The sequence below is a fragment of the Erpetoichthys calabaricus genome, chromosome 1 (genome assembly GCF_900747795.2).
Source record: "Erpetoichthys calabaricus chromosome 1, fErpCal1.3, whole genome shotgun sequence".
In the NCBI taxonomy this organism is placed as follows: Eukaryota; Metazoa; Chordata; class Cladistia; order Polypteriformes; family Polypteridae; genus Erpetoichthys; species Erpetoichthys calabaricus.
The window spans coordinates 351515754-351540999 of record NC_041394.2 but is presented as its reverse complement, the minus strand read 5'-3'; the positions used below and the strand labels follow the sequence as shown (position 1 = coordinate 351540999).

Genomic DNA, 25246 nt, shown 5'->3' with positions numbered 1-25246 from the left:
TCTTGGTTTCGCATGCACTTCGACTTTTCTCCACGGTCGCGGACTCCAGTTTGTTTCAGTTCGTGTTGGTCTTTCTCTGATCATAAGTGTAAAACCCAACGAACTCCTCACTGCTTTCTGAAATGCCGACCGATCACGAACACCGCGGAATGATAAAGGAGAAAGAAAAGTAAAAATTAAAGCGCTGTGTGTGTTCGTTAAATTGACGTGATAGACACAAACGGCCTGCTTACCTCTACTTAGTTACTTTGACTGGAGCGGATGGAAATTCGCGCATTTAAAGCCGACCTACTCAGCAGCCTGTTTCACTTTGCAGCATACAATCGAGAAACGCGCGCCGACTTCCGTATCTGCCGAATTCGGTGACGTCACGGGTCAAAGTACTCCAAATACGTCATCAAGGGCGACGAAAACAGTAGCGTCTCAAAACTTGCAATACTATCTCGATACTATCTGCCGCTACTCGATCTGCGGTGCCTGCCCGATTTGCGTGCTCCCTGTGTCTTACAGGATTGAATATCAAATTCTGTTATTGACCTGCCCACTAAGGTCCTCTGATTCTGTGCCCCACACTAACCTGTACTCTGTGGGAGACAGCAGGGCCTTCAGCTGTATATAGCGCCCTGACTGTGGAATGACCTCCCGAAATTAATGACATCAGCTCACTCCATTCATTTGTTTTTAACTCATTTGTTTAGGATGACATTAAACAGACCTAACATTCTGCACCTCCTTTTAGTTTACCCCCTCTATCTGTTCAGGTACTCAGGGTTTGAATTTTTGTCACAATTTATATTATTTGTTCAAGAATTTTTTGTAGTGTTATATGTTGTGTTTTAGTCTGAATTATTGTCTTTTATTCTATTTGAATGTTTTGTCTATCCTGTATTTATCTTTATTTAGTAAAGATATTATTTGTAGCCAATGTTATATAGGTCCAGTTGTTCTTTCTGAATTTTGAGCATAGGAAAGGTGCTATATAAATAAATTGTGTTTTTATTAGTATTTTTTTCTTTTGATGGCCCATCGTTTATAATAATAAGTGACAAAAACTAGAGCTGTTCTATATAAGGCAATTAACATATAGCATAATTCAGTGTAGAATATCTATTGCAGTTTTCTTCACATTCATGTTTACAAATATTAGATTGGCTTAAATGTTTATTCTAAATTGGTTTAGAACAATATTGCACACATGCATAGTAATTTTTAAAAACGTAATCAATTTTATTATTAACGTTTTACTAAACTCTAACGTGGTGCAAACATTGCAATTATATTGTAAATATAGTATCATGAATGTGTTTCCTCCCACAGTCCAAAGACATGCAGGTTAGGTGGATTGGTGATTCTAAATTGGCCCTAGTGTGTGCTTGGTGTGTTTGTGTGTGTCCTGCGGTGGGTTGGCACCCTGCCCGGGATTGTTTCCTGTCTTGTGCCCTGTGTTGGCTGGGATTGGCTCCAGCAGACCCCCGTGACCCTGTGTTCGGATTCAGCGGGTTGGAAAATGGATGGATGGAGGGTATCATGAATGTAAACGAAAAACTATTTTCAATTAGCACAGATCTTGATGATTTTAATTTTGTCGACATGTTAATTGGTTCCCACAGACCCGAACACAACGTAAATGTTAATGGTGTATTTCATAGAAACGATCCGTATTGTTTAGTTTGATGTGTGACACAACGTGATGGCAGAAACCCTCTGAACTTCACAATGATGCGTTTTATTTGGTTTGTTGTACTTTTTTTCCGTCTCATTTTTATCGCTTAATTTCTGAACGGGTCCTTCACCCGACGTTACTTTCCGGGCTTTACCGAGACCTGCTGAAACCTTCCAAAAGGAATTTTCCTAAGTCAGGCCTGAAACGACAGAGACGTCACTTCCGGGTCTGGGCTCCGCAAGTGGATGCTACTCAAAACTTTGAGCAGTCAGCTGGCGGCAGAAAAGAAGACGCTGTGCTCGTGTGGTTGAGTGTCACAATATTTGGAAAGAAAAGTAAGCGATCCGAGGTCGGGTCCGTCACTTTAAGGAATGTGGGATTTTTCATTCTGCTTCACTGAATTTCTGTTTCTCATTTCTTTACCGCTCTCTGCGGCTCACTGCACTTTACTTTCTCGATTCCCGTTTCTGCTTTAGAGCTCACACAAACACCGCCACTGATTTCTATTCATTCTGTGCCATCTATTTCTTCAGTCCCCTGGGGAATACTTTGAGATCGAGCAGGCGTCGCTTTCATTTATTTATTTATTTGTTTATTTTAAAGAAAAGCAGCACGGCCACCGTAACACACAAAATAGTCAAAGTGCAGCTATTTAGTATGTTAAAATCCGTTGAATAAAAATAAAGCCGATCCTCGGAGAAACACATTTTTCTCCTCGATTTAAGCTCTACATTTGATTTTCCATTGACTTACGAGATGTATGTTTTGATTCTTCCATTTAAGTAAGATGGATATGTGTGCAAGTCATGGCGTGCAGTAAGATGCTTTTTAAGTTTACGTTTTTATTAAATACCTTGCTAAATCAAGAATATATAACATAAACATTGATCATCTGATAAATTATTAAGCAAATTTACTACTGAAAGGCTTTTTAACCACAATAGGTTTAAGCATAATCTAAAAAATATTAGAATCCCGTGCAATTTTTTCCTTACTTAAGGAAAAAATGCACGGGATTCTAATATTTTTTAGATTATGCTTAAACCTATTGTGGTTAAAAAGCCTTTCAGTAGTAAATTTGCTTAATAATTTGTTTTGGCGGCATCACAGACTTGTTAGTTTAGCTGTTATTTAATATTCCAGTTCTATATCTCTCTCTCGTTCGTTTTCTTTTTCTTTCTTTCTTTCTTTCTTTCTTTCTTTCTTTCTTTCTTTCTTTCTTTCTTTCTTTCTTTCTTTCAAACCTCACCTTGTTTATGTAAGACCTATCTAGTGCTATAATCTTATACAGGCAGTCCCCGGGTTACATACGAGATAGGGACGGTAGGTTTGTACTTAAGTTGAATTTGTATGTAAGTCGGAACATCTACATTATTTTAATAAATGCTGTTGTTGACCGACTGAAACCAAGGGCTCTGCCAATGAATGATGGAGTTTCACCTCTCTCTGACCTTTTTATTATTTCTACTTTATTTTCAATGCTGATGGTTTTTCTCTTCTTTACTGTATCACCAGCATTTGCATCAGGTTTGTGTTTCAGAGACATTCTTGAAGGGTGAAGACAAAAGGTTAAGATGAGCTCTTCTGCACAGCACTGTACACGCTATCACAGTAGGAAGGCACCCGTCAACACGTCTGATGTAATGACAAGAGACAAGTTCCTGCTGTTGTGCGTAACAGTACAAGCAGGCTTGCTATTGAAAATTGACGGGGGGGGGTTCATCACCAGCACACCTCACAGTCACCTCCACTACAGTATGCTGCCTGCAGCGTCCACCCACCAAGAACGAACACAGTGCGGCCAAAGGCAAGTAGTGAATCACCCAGCAAGCCCCCATTCAACAGGCAGCCACCCAAGGCACACTATAATGCTACCACCCCCTCCCCATTCACCCTCAATGGCCTCCGTTTAGCCACAACCAGGTCACCGCTTGCAGCATTACCAGCCGTGTGTGCTGGGCGGGCAGTGAAATGCCCACCTCCACTCCATCCAGCCCGAGTCCAGTCAGGAGCAGTAGCTGCAGCCGCGTAGTGGGCGGGCAGCGAACCATCGTCCTACACATGAGTGAAAGCTGTAGCCCGGTGACTATTGACCACGGGTCACCGCTTGCCACCGGGAGCCACCCGAGAAACACTACACTGCGCGAGCAGCAAAATCGCCCCCCTCCAACCACCACTTGCAGCATCCCCAGGCCGAAGATGACGGAGCGGCAGTTACTGAGCTGCATGCGTCGCAGCTGCATCCTCTTTCGTAAGTCATAGGTCGGATGTCCGTAACCTGGGGACTACCTGTATATAAAATGGACTGTAACAATTGTGCATTCTTGTATGCATGTTATCATCTAGTTGACACTCTGAATATTTCTGGTGTGCTCCGTAAAAACAACCAACAGTTTTATCATGACAAACAAATTATACTACGGATTTTTCATTTAATGTTTGTTTTTGCTAACTACATTTTAATCTTGTATTGTTCTTATTGTCTGCATGTATTGTTAGGGAGCAGGTTGACCAGACCCTGGAGAGGTGGAGATATGCTCTATAGAGGAGAGGAATGAAGGGTCAGTAGGACCACCAAGACAGAATACATGTTTGTAAATGAGAGGGAGGTCAGAGGAATGGTGAGGATGCAAGGAGCATAATTGGAGAAGGCAAATGAGATTAAATACTTGGGATCAGCAATACAGAGTAACAGGGATTGTGGAAAAGAGGTGAAAAAGAGAGTGCAGGCAGGCTGGAGAAGAGTGTCAGGAGTGATTTGTGACAGATGGGTATCAGCAAGAGTGAAAGGGAAGGTCTACAGGACGGTAGTGAGACCAGCTATGTTATATGAGCTGGAGACGGTGGCACTGACCAGAAAGCAGGAGACAGAGCTGAAGGTGGCAGAGTGAAAGATGCTAAGAAAGCACTTTGAAATGTAAAGCACTTTGAGCAGCTAGAATAGCACTATATAAATGTAAAAAAATATATTATCCATACAAAAGTAGGGTCAAGAACCAAATTTACATTCATCTCAATAAATGTATTCAAACTCGTGGCAACATTTTAAATAAATCCTCTGCATTTTAAGAGGAAACGTTAATATGCTAGATCACAGGCCTAAATGACCAAAGCAGGAGGTGAATGCTGAATGTAGACACAGACTAAGAAGTTGATAGTGACGTTGGAGAAGCTAGAGATTAGTAGATAATTAGTAGATGTGTTGACAGTTCCTCTTATCTAAAGACTACCGTTAACTTCTGCACGTCCTGATCTAATGTGTCATCTTAAGCTACTTGCAAACTCTGCGTGACCTCAAAATGAACTGCCATACTTCCTCTTTTTATTTAGTAAACAATCTGGGTATAAAAAGAGGGAAACTCCCTGCTGATTGGGGACTGTCTGTAGCAAACTGAGCTGACAGCTGCTGCAGCCTCCTGCTCACCAAGAATAAATAAATGGCTTTTTACTTTACATTGGTGTCTGTCTCCTGTCGTTCCTGGCTTTCAGCGACCACACCTGACATTCTGTTAGCCTTTTTGATGACATTCTTAGTCCTTCTCATAAGATGTACTCTTAATTTTCCTACCATTCATTGTGTACTCAAACCTAACATTTTTACTTCCTATGTGTAATTCTTTACATTTACTGACATTAAATTTCGTTGTTCACAAATCTGCCCAAGCCTGTATGCTGTCCAAGTCCTTCTGTAATGATATAACTGATTCCAAATTATCTTCTAATCCACCTATCTTGGTATCATCTGCAAACTTAACCAGCTTGTTACTTATATTCCTATCTCAATAATTTATATATATCAAAAATAGCAGTGGCCCCTGCACTGACCCCTGCTGGTCACCACTCTTAACATTGGCCAATTCTGGTGAGGTTCCTCGCACCATCACCCTCTGCTTCCCGTTTCTGAGCCAATTTTGCACCCACCTTCAAACATCACTCTGAACTCCCATTTCTTTTAGTTTGATGCCCAACCTCTCATGTGGCACCTCATCAAATGCTTTCTGAAAGTCAAGATAAATAATCTCATCTGCTCCACTTTGATCATATCCTTTTGTTGCCTCCTCATAGAATTCCAGCATGTTAGTAAAACACGACCCACCTCTTCTGACCCCATGCTGACTGTTCTCTACCACTCCAGTCCTTGCCAGGTGTTGCTCAATCTTATCCTTAATAATTCTTTCCATTAATTTTCCTGTGATGCACATTAAGCTTACTGGCCTATAGTTGCTTTGATCTGCCCTGTCACCCTTTTTATATACAGTAATCCCTCCTCCATCGCGGGGGTTGTGTTCCAGATCCCCCCGCGAAAGATGAAAATCCGCGAAGTAGAAACCATATGTTTATATGGTTATTTTTATATTGTCATGCTTGGGTCACAGATTTGCGCAGAAACACAGGAGGTTGTAGAGAGACATGAACATTATTCAAACACTGCAAACAAACATTTGTCTCTTTTTCAAAAGTTTAAACTGTGCTCCATGACAAGACAGAGATGACAGTTACGTCTCACAATTAAAAGAATGCAAACATATCTTCCTCTTCAAAGGAGTGCGCGTCAGAGAGAGAGAAAGAGAGAAAAAAAAGCAAACAGTCAAAAATCAATAGGGCTGTTTGGCTTTTAAGTATGCGAAGCACCGCCGGACAAAGTACCTGCGAGGAAGGGAGCAAGCATTTTTCAGCATTCTTTAGAGGAGCGTCCGTATCCTCTAGGTCAGTATGCGAACAGCCCCTCTGCTCACACCCCCTCCGTCAGAGCGAGAGAGAGGAAAGCAAACAATCAAAAATCAAAACGTGCTGTTTGATCTTTTAAGTATGCGAAGCACCGTGCGGGAAGCATATCACTTGCAAAGCAGCCACATGTAAGCCCAGCAAAGAAGGGAGCACTGTGAAGGTAATCTTTCAGCGTTTTTTGAGGAGCGACCGTGTCCTCTAGGGGTGCGAACAGCCCCCGTGCTCACAATATATTTGAGGAGTTTTATTTAATACGTAATACACGCTGTGGTTGGGTAGCTTCTCAGCCATCTGCCAATAGCGTCCCTTGTATGAAATCAACTAGACAAACCAACTGAGGAAGCATGTACCAGAAATTAAAAGACCCATTGTCCGCAGAAATCCGCGAACCAGCAAAAAATCCGCGATATATATTTAAATATGCTTACATAAAAAATCCGCGATAGAGTGAAGCCGCGAAAGGTGAAGTGCGATATAGCGAGGGATTACTGTAATGGGAGGATATTTGCCATTTTCCAGTCCTCATGAATCTCTCCAGTGCACAGTGACTTCCTAAACATATGTGTCAAGGGTTTATATCTGTACTCGCTAGCCTGCTTTAGATCTTGAGGGTAAATATTATCTGGTCCTGGTGATTTGTTTGATTTCAGCCTACTTAATCTGAACAGCACTTTTTCCTCTACAATTTCCAAATCACTCAGAACCTCAAGTCAAGTTAAAAAGTTTAATTATGAAGCACATTTAAGGCCACGGAAATGGTATCCAAAGTGCTGTACATGAAAGTAGAAAAATAAAATCAAAAATGTAAGTAAAAAATTGTATAGATATCAAACAGTAGATAAACAAAATAAACAGTTGACAAATAATAATTTGTAACACAGTGAGAGGTCAAGCAAAGTGACGCCTTTTATTGGTTAACTAAAATGATTACAATATGCAAGCTTTTGAGGCTACTCAGTCCCCTTCTTCAGGCAAGATGTAATTTGTAACACATAAAAGCACATCATGACCATCATGATCAACTAAAAGCCAGAGAGAGAAAGTATATTTTCAGCAAGGATTTAAAAATTGACAGCACTGGAGCTGATCCTATCTGAAGTGGTAGGCTGTTTGAGAGCCAAGGAGCAGTTGTCATAAAAGCACAATCATGTCATTTCTTTCACCTTGATCGTTGTAACACCAGTAGAAACTGGTCAGACAATCTTCGGGATTGATAAGACTCAACGAGGTCAGAAAGATAAGCTAGGGCCAGACCATTTGAACATTTAAAAGTATGCAATAAAAATTTAAAAATCAATTCAAAGATTGATGGGAAGCCAATGGAGTGAAGCTAAAATGGGAGTTATGTGCTCATGCTTATATGACCCCGTTAATGGCCTCATAGTAGAGTTTTGGACCGACTGCAAGTGAGAGAGAAGAATTTGACTGACACCACTGTTCACATACCTCAGTGCAAGACACATGACAGCCCACATGGAGTTTGCTAAAAGACACCTGAAGGACTCTGAGATGGTGAGAAATAAGATTCTCTGGTCTGATGAGACCAAGATAGAACTTTTTGGCCTTAATTCTAAGCGGTATGTGTGGAGACAACCAGGCACTGCTCATCACTTGTCCAATACAGTCCCCACAGTGAAACATGGTGGTGGCAGCATCATGCTGTGGGGGTGTTTCTCAGCTGCAGGGACAGGACGACTGGTTGCAATCGAGGGAAAGATGAATGCGGCCAAATACAGGGATATCCTGGACAAAAACCTTCTCCAGAGTGCTAAGGACCTCAGACTGGGCCGAAGGTTTACCTTCCAACAAGACAATGACCCTAAGCACACAGCTAAAATAACGAAGGAGTGGCTTCACAACAACTCTGTGACTGTTCTTGAATGGCCCAGCCAGAGCCCTGACTTAAACCCAATTGAGCATCTCTGGAGAGACCTAAAAATGGCTGTCCACCAACGTTTACCATCCAACCTGACAGAACTGGAGAGGATGTGCAAGGAGGAATGGCAGAGGATCCCCAAATCCAGGTGTGAAAAACTTGTTGCATCTTTCCCAAGAAGACTCCTGGCTGTATTAGCTCAAAAGGGGGCTTCTACTAAATACTGAGCAAAGGGTCTGAATACTTAGGACCATGTGATATTTCCCATTGGGATTAATAAAGTATCTATCTATCTATCTATCTATCTATTTCAGTTTTTCTTTTTTAATAAATCTGCAACAATTTCAAAAATTCTTTTTTTTGTCTGTCAATATGGGGTGCTGTGTGTATATTAATGAGGTAAAAAATTAATTTAAATGATTTTAGCAAATGGCTGCAATATGACAAAGAGTGAAAAATTGAAGGGGGTCTGAATACTTTCCGTACCCACTGTATAAGATTATTAACGACACAGAATTGTTCTATTTGTTTTATTTTCATTTTACTCTTTATTCACACGTAAATACTGTATACATTAAATTTAAATGATGTTAGCAAGTTATGATGGTTGCATAATTGTTTTTTCCTTGGGATAACAGCGGGAACACTAAACTAGCACGCTCTAAACATCAGCGCTCTCGCTACGCTACCAGGGCCATGCTGCTAGTAATCACAATAACAGGCAAGCATTTACCTTGGTTAACTTGATCTGTTAAAATGGTAAACATGTTAATAAACCAACACAGGCCAGCCAAACAACGTGAATATGCACAAGTTAACATGATTAAGAATATTCCATATCGTTCATAAATGGTAAGACTATAACTAGCAAACGTTCCAACTTAGCAATCAGGAAATGACTCCCCTGTTGCACTTCCTATTGTGGCTGAGCGTGCACGGTCTGCAGCCAGACCCTACTCAATCTAGAAGATTCCACCAGGTGGCAGTGCGAGATGTCATCACGGTGGGTGAGAAAACAGTCAGCTTCGCTGTGTTGTGAATTGCCATACGAACGCCTTGGGGCCGATCTGGAAGAAGGTAGCGCAGCGCCTTGATTTAAACGATTCCATGTCTTGGTGAGTTTGCGTAGCTTATTGTCAATATCTTTACACCTCTTTTTAAGACTTATTGACTGAAACGGGCTTTCACGAAAAAAGTTAGGGCATTGCTACAGGATACACCCTCCACAAGTTAAGGAAGTAAAAATAAAGGTATATATTTCTGTTTTATTTAAACCTTTTAAGTTCATATGCATAGCCCCATTTGGCTGTTTTAGTTTTTTTTTTCCTTTCTTCAGTAATATTTAATCTCCTTAAAGAAAAACAACATATGCATTTTACTTTTGTTGTATCTCTTTAGTAATATTTTAGAGTAAAAGGATAACCAGTATTTAAACCTTTTATGTTACTTTATAAAGTTATTTTACACAATGTTGAAAAATTAATGAGAAAGCTACATATTTTGGCAGCTGCTGCTTTAATTTTCAATGAAATGAAAAAAGCTCTCCAAGAGAAAACCTCAATGAAGAACAAACAGTTTGCACTATCTAAAAAGGAGAAACCCTCATTTATAAAGGTTTGCTGCAGATGACTTAACTGAAAATAAATGAATAGTTCCTATGTGTATAATACATATTTATCTATTTGACTTATGCCTTTATTCCAGCAACTTGCAACATCTGGGGTACAATTTGTTACATTACTTTTGTTTTTTGCAGCACAGGCAGGTGAAGTGACTTCCTCAGGGTCACACAGTGGTGTCAGTACCAGGATTTGAACTGACAAGCTCCGGGTTTGCTGAAATATTACTGAAGAAAGAAAAAAACGAAAATGGGCAAATGGGGCTATGCATACAAATGTCCATCCATCCATTATCCATCCATCCATCCATCCATTTTCCAACCCGCTGAATCCAAACACAGGGTCACGGGGGGTCTGCTGGAGCCAATCCCAGCCAACACAGGGCACAAGGCAGGAAACAAACCCCGGGCAAGGTGCCAGCCCACCGCAGGGCGCACACACCCACACACCACGGTCAATTTAGAATCGCCAATGCACCTAACCTGCATGTCTTTGGACTGTGGGAGGAAACCCAGACAGACACGGGGAGAACATGCAAACTCCACGCAGGGAAGCGAACCCGGGTCTCCTAACTGGCACCTTTCACTGCGCCACCATGCCGCCCGCATACTAACTTAAAAGGTTTAAATAAAACAGAAATATATACCTTTATTTTTACTTCCTTAACTTGTGGAGGGTATATCCTATAGCAAAGCCCTAACTTTTTTCATGCAAGCCCCTTTCAGTCAATAAGCCTTAAAAACAGGTGTAAAGCTAAACTTGCAGCACCGCTATTCAATTACACTTGCCTAACGCCTCTCCTAAGGGGAGATACTGTGGGATCTGGGCATCAGTCAAAGCACCAATCACCGGCCCGATTAGAAAGCGGGTAGCTGTGATTTGTCGTCTCCCTCCCATGTAACAATCACAGCCCATGTTACAACGCACTATGTATGTATGTATATATGTATATGTGTATATGTGTGTGTTTATGTATGTGTGTATATGTATGTTGATATGTATATATATGTGTATATATATATATATATGTATATGTATATATATATATATGTATATGTATATATATATATATATATATGTATATGTATATATATATATATATATATATATATATATGTATATATATATATATATATATGTATATATATATATGTATATATATATATATATATATATGTATATATATATATATATGTATATATATATATATATATATATATATGTATATATATATATATATATATATATGTATATATATATATATATATATGTATATATATATATATATATATATATATATATATATATATATGTATATATATATATATATGTATATATATATATATATATGTATATATATGTATATATATATATGTATATATATGTGGATGTGTATATGTGTATGTATATATATATATATATGTATATATATATATATATATATGTGGATGTGTATATGTGTATGTATATATATATATATGTATATATATATATATATATATATATATATGTGGATGTGTATATGTGTATGTATATATATATATATATATATATATATATATATATGTATATATATGCATATGTAGATATGTATATATATGCATATGTAGATATGTATATATATGTTTACATAACCTCTTTAACACACTACTTCTCCGCTGCGAAGAGCGGGTATTTTGCTATCTATTAATAAGCCCAGCGTTGCTTCACGTTGGTTTGACGATATCCTCGCTGTTTAAATCACCACAGTTGCTTATCCTTTCGCTTCTCTCCCGTACGCTTAATGTTTTATATACACAGAAATCAAAGCCATATAATGTGCAAATAAATATTATGGGATAGTACCTCCATTTCGCATATACATGTGAATAATTTATTACTATTATCTGACCCATATTGCCCTATTTTTCGGACACAGAAAATTGTTGGCAACATAGTAAGTTACGGATGTTTATTTTTTTATTTTTATTGTTGGGAGCACAGATTTTTTCCCTTTGAAATGCAGTGAGTTCAAGTAAAAAGTCTCAGACAAATATAATGCACAAGATACAGATAACCTACGTGAAAAATTCTGCTTAAGCACAGTAACGAAGTTGTTTTACTTTGTTACTTCCCACCTCTGATCCATTGCATCATCGTTAACAAATGCTTTATCTTTATTCTGTGCACATTTTTCCTCTTCATGTTTTTTCTGATAAGCCGTTTTTAATGCCGTCTTTGGTGTCAATGTGACTTTCGCTCCGTTATTTTCCTCCTGACTCTCAGTGAGTCTTCCCATCATACCTGGCGGTAGACGTCACTCATTGCGCCACACGACTGTCTAGTGATAATCATTGATTTTGAATTGATTACTCCACAAACACAAGCCAAAGCTTTCCTGCTACTGCAGCTGAGTTTTGTTTAAATAAAATGTTTAATTTTTACGCATATAAGTGCTTCATTAAACACATGATGGGGCTGAGCTGGCTACAAACAGACAGGTAATGTTCAGACTCCCCAAATATGCTGAGGCTGAACTTGCAGCTTGGGGGGCCCTTAGTGGCTTCGATGGCCCTCTGGTTCTGTAGAGTCTTCAGAGCCGCTTCTTGCTCTATGTATTTTGTACACAATTTTTATGATTTTCCTCATTTCTAATGGCTCTAAATTATGTGTTTGCATGCGGACAACTGATTAAAAAATTCAATTTCAATTAATTGCTTAGTTCAAATTTGTACTCGAAAGTCACTATGTATTAATTGCAATTTGTCATATTTCCTTCAAGCAATTAATATTTTTAAGTAAAGCAGACATAATTCAGTGATTATTTTCTAATACAAAACAGTTTTAATAATCAGTTGCCTACGTATATTAAATTACAGGTAAAATTTTGTTACAACGAATATCTTTACAGCAAAGTATTTTTATGGTCCTGACAGTTTCCCCATATGACACAAGTCTATAGAAATCTCGTTACTATGAAGTACATTCAGCAGATACTTCATTATAACGAAGTGCACAAAAGACCTTGAAATGCCAGAATGAATTGTCCGCAGAGCAGTTAGTTCTGTGATCGCAGCTCAGTTGTGCACAACGATCCCCAAACACAAACATTGTCATTTTTTTTCTTTCTTCTATCTTTCCTCATACTGTTTTTTTTTTTTTTACCTTTTTTGTTTTATTGCTCATCAACATTTGAAAAGCATCCAATAGATTTTAACTCCTTGTCGCCCTCCTATAGAAACGGCAGACACAAAAAAACGATAACAGTTCATATTAGCAAAAAAAAAAAAAAAAGCTTTACATTTTTGCAGATCTCGATTGTGGCAAAAAGAAAAAAGACGTTACCAGTGAATTTGGAATTTCGCCATCGGCAACTTTCTTGAAAGACAACAAAAAAAGAAGAAAAATCTCAGGTTGCAAACGTATGTGAACTGCTGCATTTGAAGATGTCGAAAAAGCTGTTCAGTGTGGTTCAGTGATGCTCGTTCTAGAAACATTCTTATTAATGCGGCACTCATTCAAGAAAATGTGAGGTTTGTAAACTCTATTGGGACCTCCCCCACCTAGACAACACGCCAAAGAACGTCCCGAAGTGCAATCTCCGTGTTTGTACGGGGCAACAGCAGGCTCACAGCTATGCTGCGTCGGTCCGCGAAAGTAAACAGAAAAGATCTCAATGGGTGATGCAAGGTTAGGAGAAGGTACATTGTAAATGGAGATAACAGCATTACTTGGTCACTGACCTGGCCATGATCCTGCCTGACCGCTGTGTCTGTCTATAGGAGAGTGGCAGATCACGCTACAATAAATAAGTGTGCCGTTCCTGTTTCAAGCTGAATAAAGCTGGTTTTGCTAAAGTACTGAGACTCAGCCTCGTGTTTTGGGGTGGAAGACAGGGACTTATAGCGCAACCCCGATATTTTAATGATTTGCTTCTGTTGCCCTGCCCCAGCAACGTACAAACAATCTTCAACAGACACTGCAATCACGCTTTGGGGCGCAATTCAGCGTATTGTTGCCGATGGGTGGGGAGTGTGTGTGTGTGTGTGTTTGGGGGGGGGGAAAGGGGTGTATCCCAAAAGTGTTCAGAAACCTCACAAAATGAAGGATGATTCAGCTTTTGATTGATAACTGTGCTGCTCACAACATACTTCCACATTTAGATAATGTTTGCTTTGAATTCCTCCCACCCAATTGCACAGCAGTGCTTCAGCCATTGGATTTCGACATCATTCGCACCCTGAAAGTGAATTATGGCAAGGAAATGCTGAGAAAAATTATCTTCTGCATAACTTGTAGGCAGAAGAAGATTAAAATTCAATTCAGGAGATTAAAACTCACGTGAAAGAAGCTATTGAAATGATTGCAAACGCCTGGACACAAGTTAAAGAAAGCAGTACAGTGACAAATACAGAATCTCATTACAACAAAATATTTTTTAGGTCCCTGGGAGTTCGTTGTAACTGAATTTTACCTGCATTTTAGTTTGTTTATTGAACAGTTTTGTGTAACAGAAACTAATGAACAAACAGTGAAACACTAATCAGTCAATGGCTCAAAGTAGGATTTTTATTTATTTTTAATTTTGAGCCACACAACAATGCAAATTAGTCAGGACTTTGATTAGTTATGTCAATAATTCGGTCTTTAAAACGATATCAAGAAGAAAAATAAGACATTATTGTGTTTCTGACTATTTATTCAGCCAGTTGCTTAGGCAGACAGTTTATTTCCACCATTCATTCCAGAGATGATATCCTAGATACAAAAACAAATGTTCATATGTGACCAGTGATTGGAAACGTTACTTAAATTAAATTCACTACATTGCTCATTAAATATAAAATCCTAATCTCCTCCAGTTCAGTGTGTTTCTTTTCCTCACTTTTCTCGATGGGGGAAAAACAGAGTCGGATTAAAGCTTTACATCCACTGAATGTGTTGCTGCTGATTTAACTGATCGGTTACTTAACTGCACTTCTCAGTTTGCTACCAGCACTTTCTTTGGAGCTCATGATGGAGGGCACGTCACTTCTCTAAGGACAGTATCTCACATCCCAGTCTGAATGGTGAGATGGAATCCTCGTCTCTCAGTAGCCTCGGCCAAGCACTTCAAGCTTACTGCATGGAGCCCGTTGTCTGAAAGGCCGTAGCGGCGCCCACAGATGGGTGGTCTGCAGTGTGTGAGTTGGGGTTTGGCTGAATGTGGAGATATCAGCTCAGATGTTCTCTTCTACATCGAAGCCCAGTTCACTAGAGATGAGGTTAGGCTCCTCCGCACACACTGCCTTGGCCATTTTGGTTTCAGTCAGTCTGTTTAGCTTCAGACTCGATAGACCATGTAAAAGAGGGGCTTCATGGACCTCTGAAAAATGTGCCAATTCACAGGGTTTGGCCAACAAAGCCGAGTGCAGGAGTCACAGTCAGATGACTGGAGATGACAGACTAGAGAATTTGAGGATTTTGTAATTTATTCAAAGCAACAAACAATTTACAACAACAAACAAGAAAGCACACTGTAAGTAAATCAAGAGAGCGGAATACAAAGTCTCTGAGGAACAGGAAACCCCTTTTGACTGAGGGCGTTATTGTACTAAACTTTCTTGTAATTATTATTATTTGACTGATGCTGAGGCGACTTACAACATGTGAGACACAATTGCTTACATTTCTTTTGTTTTTTCACTATTAGCACAAGCAGGTGAAGTGACCTCCTCCTGGTCACACACTATCAGTGCCTATCAGTCATAACATATCAAATCCGTTTGAAATTCATTCTAAAATACGTCTTTGACAGGTTACCACTGCTAGTACCTTATGAAAGCTCTTAAAGAATATTATTCTGGGTGGGAAAAAAATTCCACCTTTACTTTTACATAACAACAGTTCAGGAATTAACATTTGAACACCAAAATAAAAAGGGGGAACTTCAGAACATTTAAATTCTTTGGGGTGGTACACCAAGGCAAAGGGGTTGATGCCCCCGGTGTAGATCTTCTCCAACTAAGCCCACTTCTGGAGGTGGCACCCAGTCTGAATTCTTTTGTGGCCCTGAAGATTCTGGTTTGTGAGACTCGTCGGCCACATCCAGTACAGCAATATGGCTTCTCGAGATTAATTCCTCCAAATTTTCTTGGTGTGTGAATGTGTAGCAAAGTGTATTCTGATTTTTAATTTGTTTGTTTGTAGCTTTTAGTTATGAATTTCCACCAAAAGCAACTGTTTTTGTGTCCTTAGTTTCATACCAATGACATTTTGTAGTACAAATTATAATTAATGTGACTCCCCACAGACTGCAGGCACCCTCAGGCGATGGTGGATGCTGTACAGGTAAGTCTGCTCTCTCCAAGACTTCCATCCATCCATTTTCCAACCCGCTGAATCCGAACACAGGGTCACAAGGCAGAGAACCAGTCCTGGGCAGGGTGCAAACCTACTGCAGGACACACACACAAACACACCCACACACCAAGCACAGACTAGGGCCAGTTTTAGAATCACCAGTCCACCTAACCTGCATGTCTTTGGACTGTGGGAGGAAACCCACGCACGGGGAGAACATGCAAGCTCCATGCAGAGAGGACCCGGGAAGCGAACCCAGGTCCCCAGATCTCCCAACTGCGAGGCAGCAGCGCTACCCACTGCGCCACCGTGCCACCTCTCCAAGACTTTTCTATTCTTATTCTATTGATTTGACATGAATATTATTTGGTAATTCTCAAGTGTTAAATAACAAATGTGCCCCCCCCCCCACACTGAGTTCTTATATACAGTCTTTGTATGTTTTATTATCAAAAACAAAAAAAATAAAAACTAAATTTAAAAAAGCATTTCTTCTTGTTGTGTGCTGCCACAGCGTTTTAATATAATTCAGCATGATGTACAACATGACCATATGGATACTTTGGATTTTCATTTTTATTTTACATTTTATTTATATTATATTAATAGTTTGTGTTTGTAATTATTAGTAACTGAACCAGGTTCACATCCCAGGTCCTCCCTGCGTAGAGTTTGCATGTTCTCCCTGTGTCTGCGTGGGTTTCCTCCCACAGTCCAAAGACATGCAGGTTTGGTGCATTGGCGATCCTAAATTGACTCTAGTGTGTGTTTGGTGTGTGTGTGTGTGCCCTGCTGTGGGCTGGTGCCCTCCCCGGGGTTTGTTTCCTGCCTTATGCCCTGTGTTGGCTGGGATTGGCTCCAGTAGACCCCCGTGGCACTGTAGTTAGGATATAGCAAGTTAGATAATGGATGGATGATTTGATTTATTACTTAATATGCATTGGCGAGAAGCGGTTTGTATGGCACCCTGTTTTTTTTTTTTTTTTGTTATGTAGCCCTTTAAAACGCAAGTTATGAGGTGGTAATAGTAATGGTGTAATATAAATTTGATTAATACAGTTACATTTATTGTACATGTTGTTAAAAAGTTATGTAAAAAGTAAATGCTGGTATTCATGTTAAATTATTTTACTGGTTTGGAAAGCAGCGAAAGGCGGGGGTCAGAAGAGGTGAGTAAAGAAAGGAGAGAACTGGGCTTTTGAAAGCGAGGATTGAAACGCAGTTCATGGTAAACTTCAGCGAGGAGTTTAAAAAGAGAAAAAAAAAAAAAGACCGGATTCCAGCACGGAATTAACAGTCGAGACAGAAAACGTGAACATGTGGGTGACTGGATGGCCTGGTCGAGAACGCCAAACCGGTGAGCTAGGGAGCACTGTCCGTGAAACGCAGAACATGGAAGATGTCAGCAGACATTGGATTACATTGTCGATATCGGATATTGTTACAGCTGACCAACTATCTCTGAGAATCGATACTCACTAGGAAAGAAACAAAAGGGATGCACATCTGCTGGAAACCAGAAAAGGAGACCCGTCTGCTCTATTACAGCCTAACAGGCTGTCACCGAGTAATGTTGCAATCACCTTCAAGTAACAGGCCTGCAACGCTTACCTGTGGTACCTTTAACCCGACTTTTGTTTGGTTCCTTTTATTTAGTTTGCCGGCTTAGGTTTTATAAGTGGATTGTACTTGTTTATTGATATTTTTGCATTCAAAGAAAGGACTGCTGGTTCAACACTGATATAGATTTCTTGGATTATTTAAGATTATACTTTTGTATGGATGTGTTATGTATATATGTAAATAGTTAATTTATTTAAATGTAAATATTCAACTTTGGTGTTTTTTTATAATAGCTGGCTAAGCCATATAAAGAGAAAAAAAAAAAAGGGAAATCACGTTTGGCAGGTGGCTATAGTATCCTTATGTGGGGTTTAGGAACGAATTGTGCAATTAATGGTAGAGTTATGTAAATTACATTAGTAACAAAGGTTTGTTCCTTGAAACAGTCGTGCTCAGAATGCTAAGGTAAAAGGTTATATTTAAAGTTAGTAAAGAAGGAAAAAAGAAAAACAACTCGGGTAAGAACCCTCAGTAAGAGCAGAGGGGTGCTACAGTTAGTTTTTGGAAAGGTATGCTATTTCATTTTTTGTTATATAAAAATAGAAAAATATATATTACATAGCTGAACTATGACTTATTATGTCAGGTTATGTATATTGTAAAGAGTTCTATATGTAATACGTATGTTATGAAAGCAGAGCTAGGCCCATGGCTTTGGTGAGAAGCGGTTTGTATGAGGCCCTGTTCTCTATTTTGTTTCAGGAAAAGGAAAAAGGATATAAACTTCTAATTCTCCTCTGTGTTGATTTGTTTCTGACACAACACTAAGTAGGATGGATTGCAATCAGTTACATGTGCTTACTGTCCAGGCAGGAGTGAACCTCACTCTTTAGTCAGGACAGTTCAGTTGTACTTCTCTCCGGTGTGAATTCTGGTGCATCTCTGAAGAGAACTCCTCTGACAGATTTCTTTGCCACATTCCAAACAGCAATATGGCTTCTCTCAGAGATTAATTTGTCAACAATAGTTTAGTTTGCTTACTTTTCAGGACAGGAGTGAACCTCACTCTCGAGTCCTGAAGGGTGCTTGTTTTTCTGGACTGATTTTTGAACTGCTACCCTTTTAATTCTGTTGTGAACTCTAGTGTGTCTCTGAAGACTGATCATTTGTGAAAACTGTTTACCACATTCATTACAGAAATATGGCATCTCTCCGGTGTGAACTCTAGTGTGGTCATTCAGATTGCTTATACGTGAAAACTGTTTACCACATTCAGTACAGCAATACGGCTTCTCTCCGGTGTGAATTGTAGTGTGTTTCTGAAGATTGCTCATTTGTGAAAACTGTTTACCACATTCATTACAGAAATATGGCTTCTCTCCAGTGTGAACTCTAGTGTGGGATTGAAGATTGTTTATACGTGAAAACTGTTTCCCACATTCATTACAGCAATATGGCTTCTCTCCAGTGTGAACTCTAGTGTGGGTCTGAAGATTGTTTATACGTAAAAACTGTTTCCCACATTCAGTACAACAATATGGCTTCTCTCCGGTGTGAATTCTAGTGTGTTTCTGAAGATTGCTCTTTATTGAAAACTGTTTACCACATTCATTACAGCAATATGGCTTCTCTCCCGTGTGAACTCTAGTGTGTCTCTGAAGACTGTTTATATATGAAAACTGTTTACCACACTCATTACAGCAATATGGCATCTCTCCAGTGTGAACTCTAGTGTGGTCATTCAGATTGCTTATACGTGAAAACTGTTTACCACATTCAGTACAGCAATATGGCTTCTCTCCAGTGTGAATTCTAGTGTGGATCTTTAGATTGCTCATTTGTGAAAACTGTTTACCACATTCAGTACAGCAATATGGCATCTCTCCGGTGTGAACTCTAGCGTGGTTCTTCAGACTGATCATTTGTGAAAAGCGTTTACCACATTCAGTACAGCAATACGGCTTCTCTCCCGTGTGAACTCTAGTGTGTCTCTGAAGACTGATCATTTGTGAAAAAAGTTTACCACACTCATTACAGCAATATGGCTTCTCTCCCGTGTGAACTCTAGTGTGGATCTGAAGAGCACTCCTGCCAGAGAATTCTTTTCCAGATTCCAAACTGCACTGATCTTTGTTTCCTGTACAAAGTTTAAAAGAAAAGGGGAAAAAAGAGATTACTTTTAGTCCACTGCCTTATTATTAACATCAACTCACATTAAATACATGATGGCTGAAATTAGGAACAACCTTTGATAAGCATAACCAATTAAACAACTTTAGCCGTACATGGAAAGCATAATCAATTTGTTAATTTTACGTTTTCTATTACAAGTACTTAGCAGGGCCACATGTATAAAACTTCCTTATGCTCAGCAACATGTTTAAGCCATTTCTCACACAAAAGTTTGGAGTTTTAAAAATAGAACTTGGTGTTTAAATTCACTTAAAGTAACGGCAAGTTTTGAGCATTTCTAAGTCCCATGCAGACTTTATTTGTGTTGGCATTTTAGCAACACCTGGTGGAAAAACGAACTGAACAGAAAATCTCATTTCATTGTACATTTCACATTCTGATGCTTGACAGGCTACACAAGAAGTGAGTTATGATACATCACAATGACATTTTGGCTCATGATGAGGACTTAATTAGAAGCCGATTTAGACTCCCTACTGTCATCCTCTTTGAAGTGTGTGCTGAACATGTGCCTTCATTACAGAGACCATCATACAGAAATCACATAATCTCAGTTCTCTTACAGGTCTTAACAGCTGTGGGTTATTTTGCAATGGCGGCTTTTCAGTGTGAACTGCCTGACGGTGAGGAATCTCTCAGTCACCCTGAGCCACATCATGCCATCTGTATGGGTGGTACATTTAAGATGTTACAGAGACACATGCAATATCCTTACTATCAGGATGTGCAAGCTGTAATCAAAATGCAATCTGTAGCAACATCTTCTGTCATCAGCAGTGGTGGTCTTACTTGGCCTATCTGTCCCTTTGTGATTACTGAGCTCACCTGTGCATTCTTTCTTCTTGTTGATAGTCCACACAGTTGATTTAGGTCATCCTAACATTTTACTGATGTCTCTAATGGTTTTATTATTGTTTTTCAGCCTCATAATGGCTTCCTTGACTATCATTGGCTCAGCTGTTGTCCTCATGTTGAACAATGGCCACTACAAACTCCAAAGGGTGGAAGCAAGCTGAGGTGTCTTAGGACTACAAGACTAAATGATTTCATCATTTAAGTCCTATAACTTGAATGCACAATATACACTGGCGAGAGGATGGTTCTTTTCAGACGTAGTATTACCCAAGACGTACACTTTCGTGACATTTCATATACAGTGACATGCAAAAGTGTGGGGACCCCCGGATCAAAATAACTGTAACTGGGAATAGTTAAGTGAAAAGAAGATGAAATGATCTCCAAAAAGCCACAAAGTTAAATATAAACCATTCTTTTCTGCAATTTAAACAAGATTCGTGTATTATTTATGTTTTGTAGTATGAGAAAAGGAAGGAGTACTTCACTAATGTATGGGCACCCCAAGTGATCAGAGATCTCGGAAAACTGCCCCCCCCCCCAAGATGTAAGAGTTTAAATTAGCTACTTAACGGCTTTGGCTTGTTCACAATCATTAGGAATGGCCACGTGACGCAAATGTCAAAGCTGTATCAATTCTCAGACTCCTCACAGCTTATCCCAGCAATCAGCAGCCATGGGCTCCTCTAAGCAGCTGCCTAGCACTCTGATTAATAAAACAAATGGCGCCACAAAGCAGGAAAAGGCTACAAGAAGACAGCAAAGAGTTTTCAAGGAGCCATTTCCTCAGTTTGTACCAAAACAATTTCTAAGAGAACTGCTCATAAGATTGCTAGAAAGGCAATTCAAAACCCCTAAAGCTTCATGAAGATGTTTTGTAGTCACACTCTGGAGTGGTGATGCACTGTTCCTCTGGTGCAGTGACACCACCACAGATATGACCTTCACGAAAGAGCCATCAGAAGAAAACCTCTCCTGTGTACTTACCATAAAATTCAGCATCAGAAGTTTGCAGATGAACATCTAAACAAGCCCGGTGCATTTTGCAAACAAGTCCTGTGGACTGATGATGTCAAAACAGAACTTGTTGGACACAATGTGCAAAGGTGGGCTTGGAGTAAAAAGGGGGCTGAACTCCATGACAAGAGCACGTCTCTGACTGTTAACACTAGAATTACCAGAGTCTATGAAAAAAGTCGTAGATCCGGCCCACCTTAAAACCGTTCTCACCTCTCCGCCAGCGTCTTTTGCCTTCTAAATGTGCCGATTAAGATGAGCAGCAAGCAGCCGGCTGTTCCATCCCCCACTGTCGCAGAACGTTCACTAAGTTTTCCCAGCTCATGCCTTGTTTGATAATCTGGGAGTGACTGAACTGCTGGAGTTTTACAGTGGAAATAATAGATCGTTATTTGGAACACAAGTATTTCATGTGTGTTCCGTTTCAACAGTTATCTGTGTAAACACATTGTTAAAACAGAAACTTTTTCATATTTTAGTAATAAATGTTACAAAATGTAGGCATAAACTATAGAATGTGTGAAGCCTGAATCAAATAAACACTTTCACAAAAGGTTCAAGAATGATACAACACCTTCCGTGGCGTAATGGTAAGATTTGCTAACTCAGAGCGCACCAGCCCTGCTGTTTCTCAGAGACCTGAGTTCGATTCCCCACTGGGGAGAAAGTGTTATTTTTTTAACCTCAAATGGACATAAAATTTATAAATTGGTTTGCACTGTAAAGAGTTAAGTTTAAAATGTCGATTGCGGTTATTTCTGTTGATTAATTCATGCTTTTTCCTTAGAGTCAGAACAGGAGCTTATTCAGCTTCTGATCTGACTAATAACACCAGTATAAATTCACACCCGATCTGACGCTGTTCGTTTTCAAATAATATTGCATTACTTAGACAATGTTTTCTGCATGGAACGGAAATCAGCAGTTCTTAGCATTGCAACCATGCAAGCTGTCATATCAACCACCTACTGTAACTTGCTTTCTTTTTTCTTAGGTTATAGTCTTGAATAAAAGTGCACTTGTTTTATTATACTTGCACATTAACATACATCCTCAAAAAATACACGTGTCATGCCACAAAAAGTGCACGCAGACACTTCAGTTCGCAAGCATTGGTACGAGAATGCAGTCACAAGTACACTGCAGAGCTATAGCGCATCTTTATGTGAAAAGAGGCTTATGTGTCAGATGGGGAGTGTCTGATGATTGCATATAGCGCTGAAGTTACTGCTCTTTACTGTGCTTTACTCTGCATGTTCTGGAGTACAAAATAAACAGCATACAGGGACTGGCAAGATCAGGGAAAAAAAACACGGTCACTGATTACAAACTGCAAGATCTTATGCAAATGAATATGAATAATATGAATAATGTTGCATCCGTGCCACAAACTTTTCCGAAATGTATCATACAGGTCATAAAATGAATAATTCCAAATATATATATACCCATGCTTCTGTTTTTTTTTTGACATCATAAGGTGCATAGTAATTCAGTGTGAGAAGGAACACTCAATAAAACTGAATAAAAAGAAAATCAAGTGATGGTGAGATACGAAGAAGGCAGATTCGCCAGCGTTTGTGTGTCAGATCCCTGGGTGGAGGGTCGTAGTATGTATTGTGATACAATGTAGAGCTAAAACGTGGCTTTCTGTGAAAACAGCAGTGTCAGATGGGGGTGGGGGGTGGGTAGGGTAGGATCCTGAACGCGTCTGAGAGAATGAAAAGTGAATAAAAAAAAAAAATTAAGGCCAACTCCCGCATGGAGTTTGCTAAAAGACACCTGAAGGACTCTGAGATGGTGAGAAATAAGATTCTCTGGTCTGATGAGACCAAGATAGAACTTTTTGGCCTTAATTCTAAGCGGTATGTGTGGAGACAACCAGGCACTGCTCATCACTTGTCCAATACAGTCCCCACAGTGAAGCATGGCGGTGGCAGCATCATGCTGTGGGGGTGTTTTTCAGCTGCAGAGACAGGACGACTGGTTGCAATCGAGGGAAAGATGAATGCGGCCAAGTTCAGGGATATCCTGGACAAAAACCTTCTCCAGAGTGCTAAGGACCTCAGACTGGGCCGAAGGTTTACCTTCCAACAAGACAATGACCCTAAGCACACAGCTAAAATTCACAACAACTCTGTGACTGTTCTTGAATGGCCCAGCCAGAGCCCTGACTAAAACCCAATTGAGCATCTCTGGAGAGACCTAAAAATGGCTGTCCACCAACGTTTACCATCCAACCTGACAGAACTGGAGAGGATCTGCAAGGAGGAATGGCAGAGGATCCCCAAATCCAGGTGTGAAAAACTTGTTGCATCTTTCCCAAGAAGACTCCTGGCTGTATTAGCTCAAAAGGGTGCTTCTACTAAATACTGAGCAAAGGGTCTGAATACTTAGGACCATGTAATATTTCAGTTTTTCTTTTTTAATAAATCTGCAACAATTTCAAAAATTCTTTTTTTTTGTCTGTCAATATGGGGTGCTGTGTGTACATTAATGAGGGAAAAAATTTAATTTAAATGATTTTAGCAAATGGCTGCAATATGACAAAGAGTGAAAAATTAAAGGAGGTCTGAATACTTTCCGTACCCACCGTACGTAGATACAAAGAAATCATGAAAAAATGTAACTTTTTTTCACGTTGTTTACAAACGGCGTACTTAAAATGCATATATATAAAAATTGTACACACTTCACCTTGTTCAAGTCGATATAAAACCAATTCATTTTGTGAAAATAAATTATCATAATAAAATCATTTTAAAAGATTTTGACATACAGTATTTTGTTAGTAATTTCTTGCAGGTGAAAAAATATGAGGCATACTTTGGAAACTAATGTTAAATGTTTATGTGGGTTAAATGTGCTACTATTTAATATCTGTTAAAATGAAGACACATATACTGTAATTTTTAATATAAAATGTTGTTATAATTTGATAACTTTCTATTACTATGTTACCTGAAAAGTGGGATCAAACCGGACTTAATTGAAGAATGTTCAAGAAAATGGCAACAAACTCCATCGTTCTTTCTCCTCAGCCCATACTTTGCGCGCATGTGCACAATAAAACCAAAGTAAATTCTTTGAGTCAAGGAGTAATTTCTCTTCAGATGGGGCAACTTCAAAAACTTAAATTATTCTATACTGAAAATTTAAGTTGTAATACTAAAGAATTAACATTATGTCAGTTCAGTAAAAAAAAACAAATCAAACTAACAACACGACCGAATCACTTTTTACAGTGTAGGTATTGAGCAACATACATATATACACTAGGGGGTTCTCCACTGCTCGCTTCGCTCGCCAACACCCCGTCCTGCACTATGTGCCATGCACTTTTCTGTCTCTGCCACTCGCATTGTGAAGAGAGGGGGGCTGAATGCACCCCAAGGAGACACCGTCGCTCTT

At 39.3% G+C, this 25246-nt stretch overlaps 1 long non-coding RNA gene and 1 pseudogene across 3 annotated transcripts in view; one reads left to right on the top strand and one right to left on the bottom strand.

Annotated features, from left to right (window-relative positions):
• Positions 1–25246, bottom strand: part of LOC114668746 (zinc finger protein 208-like) — a 690636-nt pseudogene that overhangs the window by 147352 nt on the left and 518038 nt on the right.
• The window catches only part of LOC127527878 (uncharacterized), a 438124-nt gene that overhangs the window by 33134 nt on the left and 379744 nt on the right, over positions 1–25246 (top strand). For 2 of the 3 annotated variants that reach the window (XR_007935049.1, XR_007935050.1), the window contains exon 2: positions 15887–16060. This is a non-coding gene — a long non-coding RNA (uncharacterized LOC127527878). The remainder of the gene's footprint in view (positions 1–15886; positions 16061–25246) is intronic. The other variant, XR_007935051.1, reaches the window with a different exon arrangement.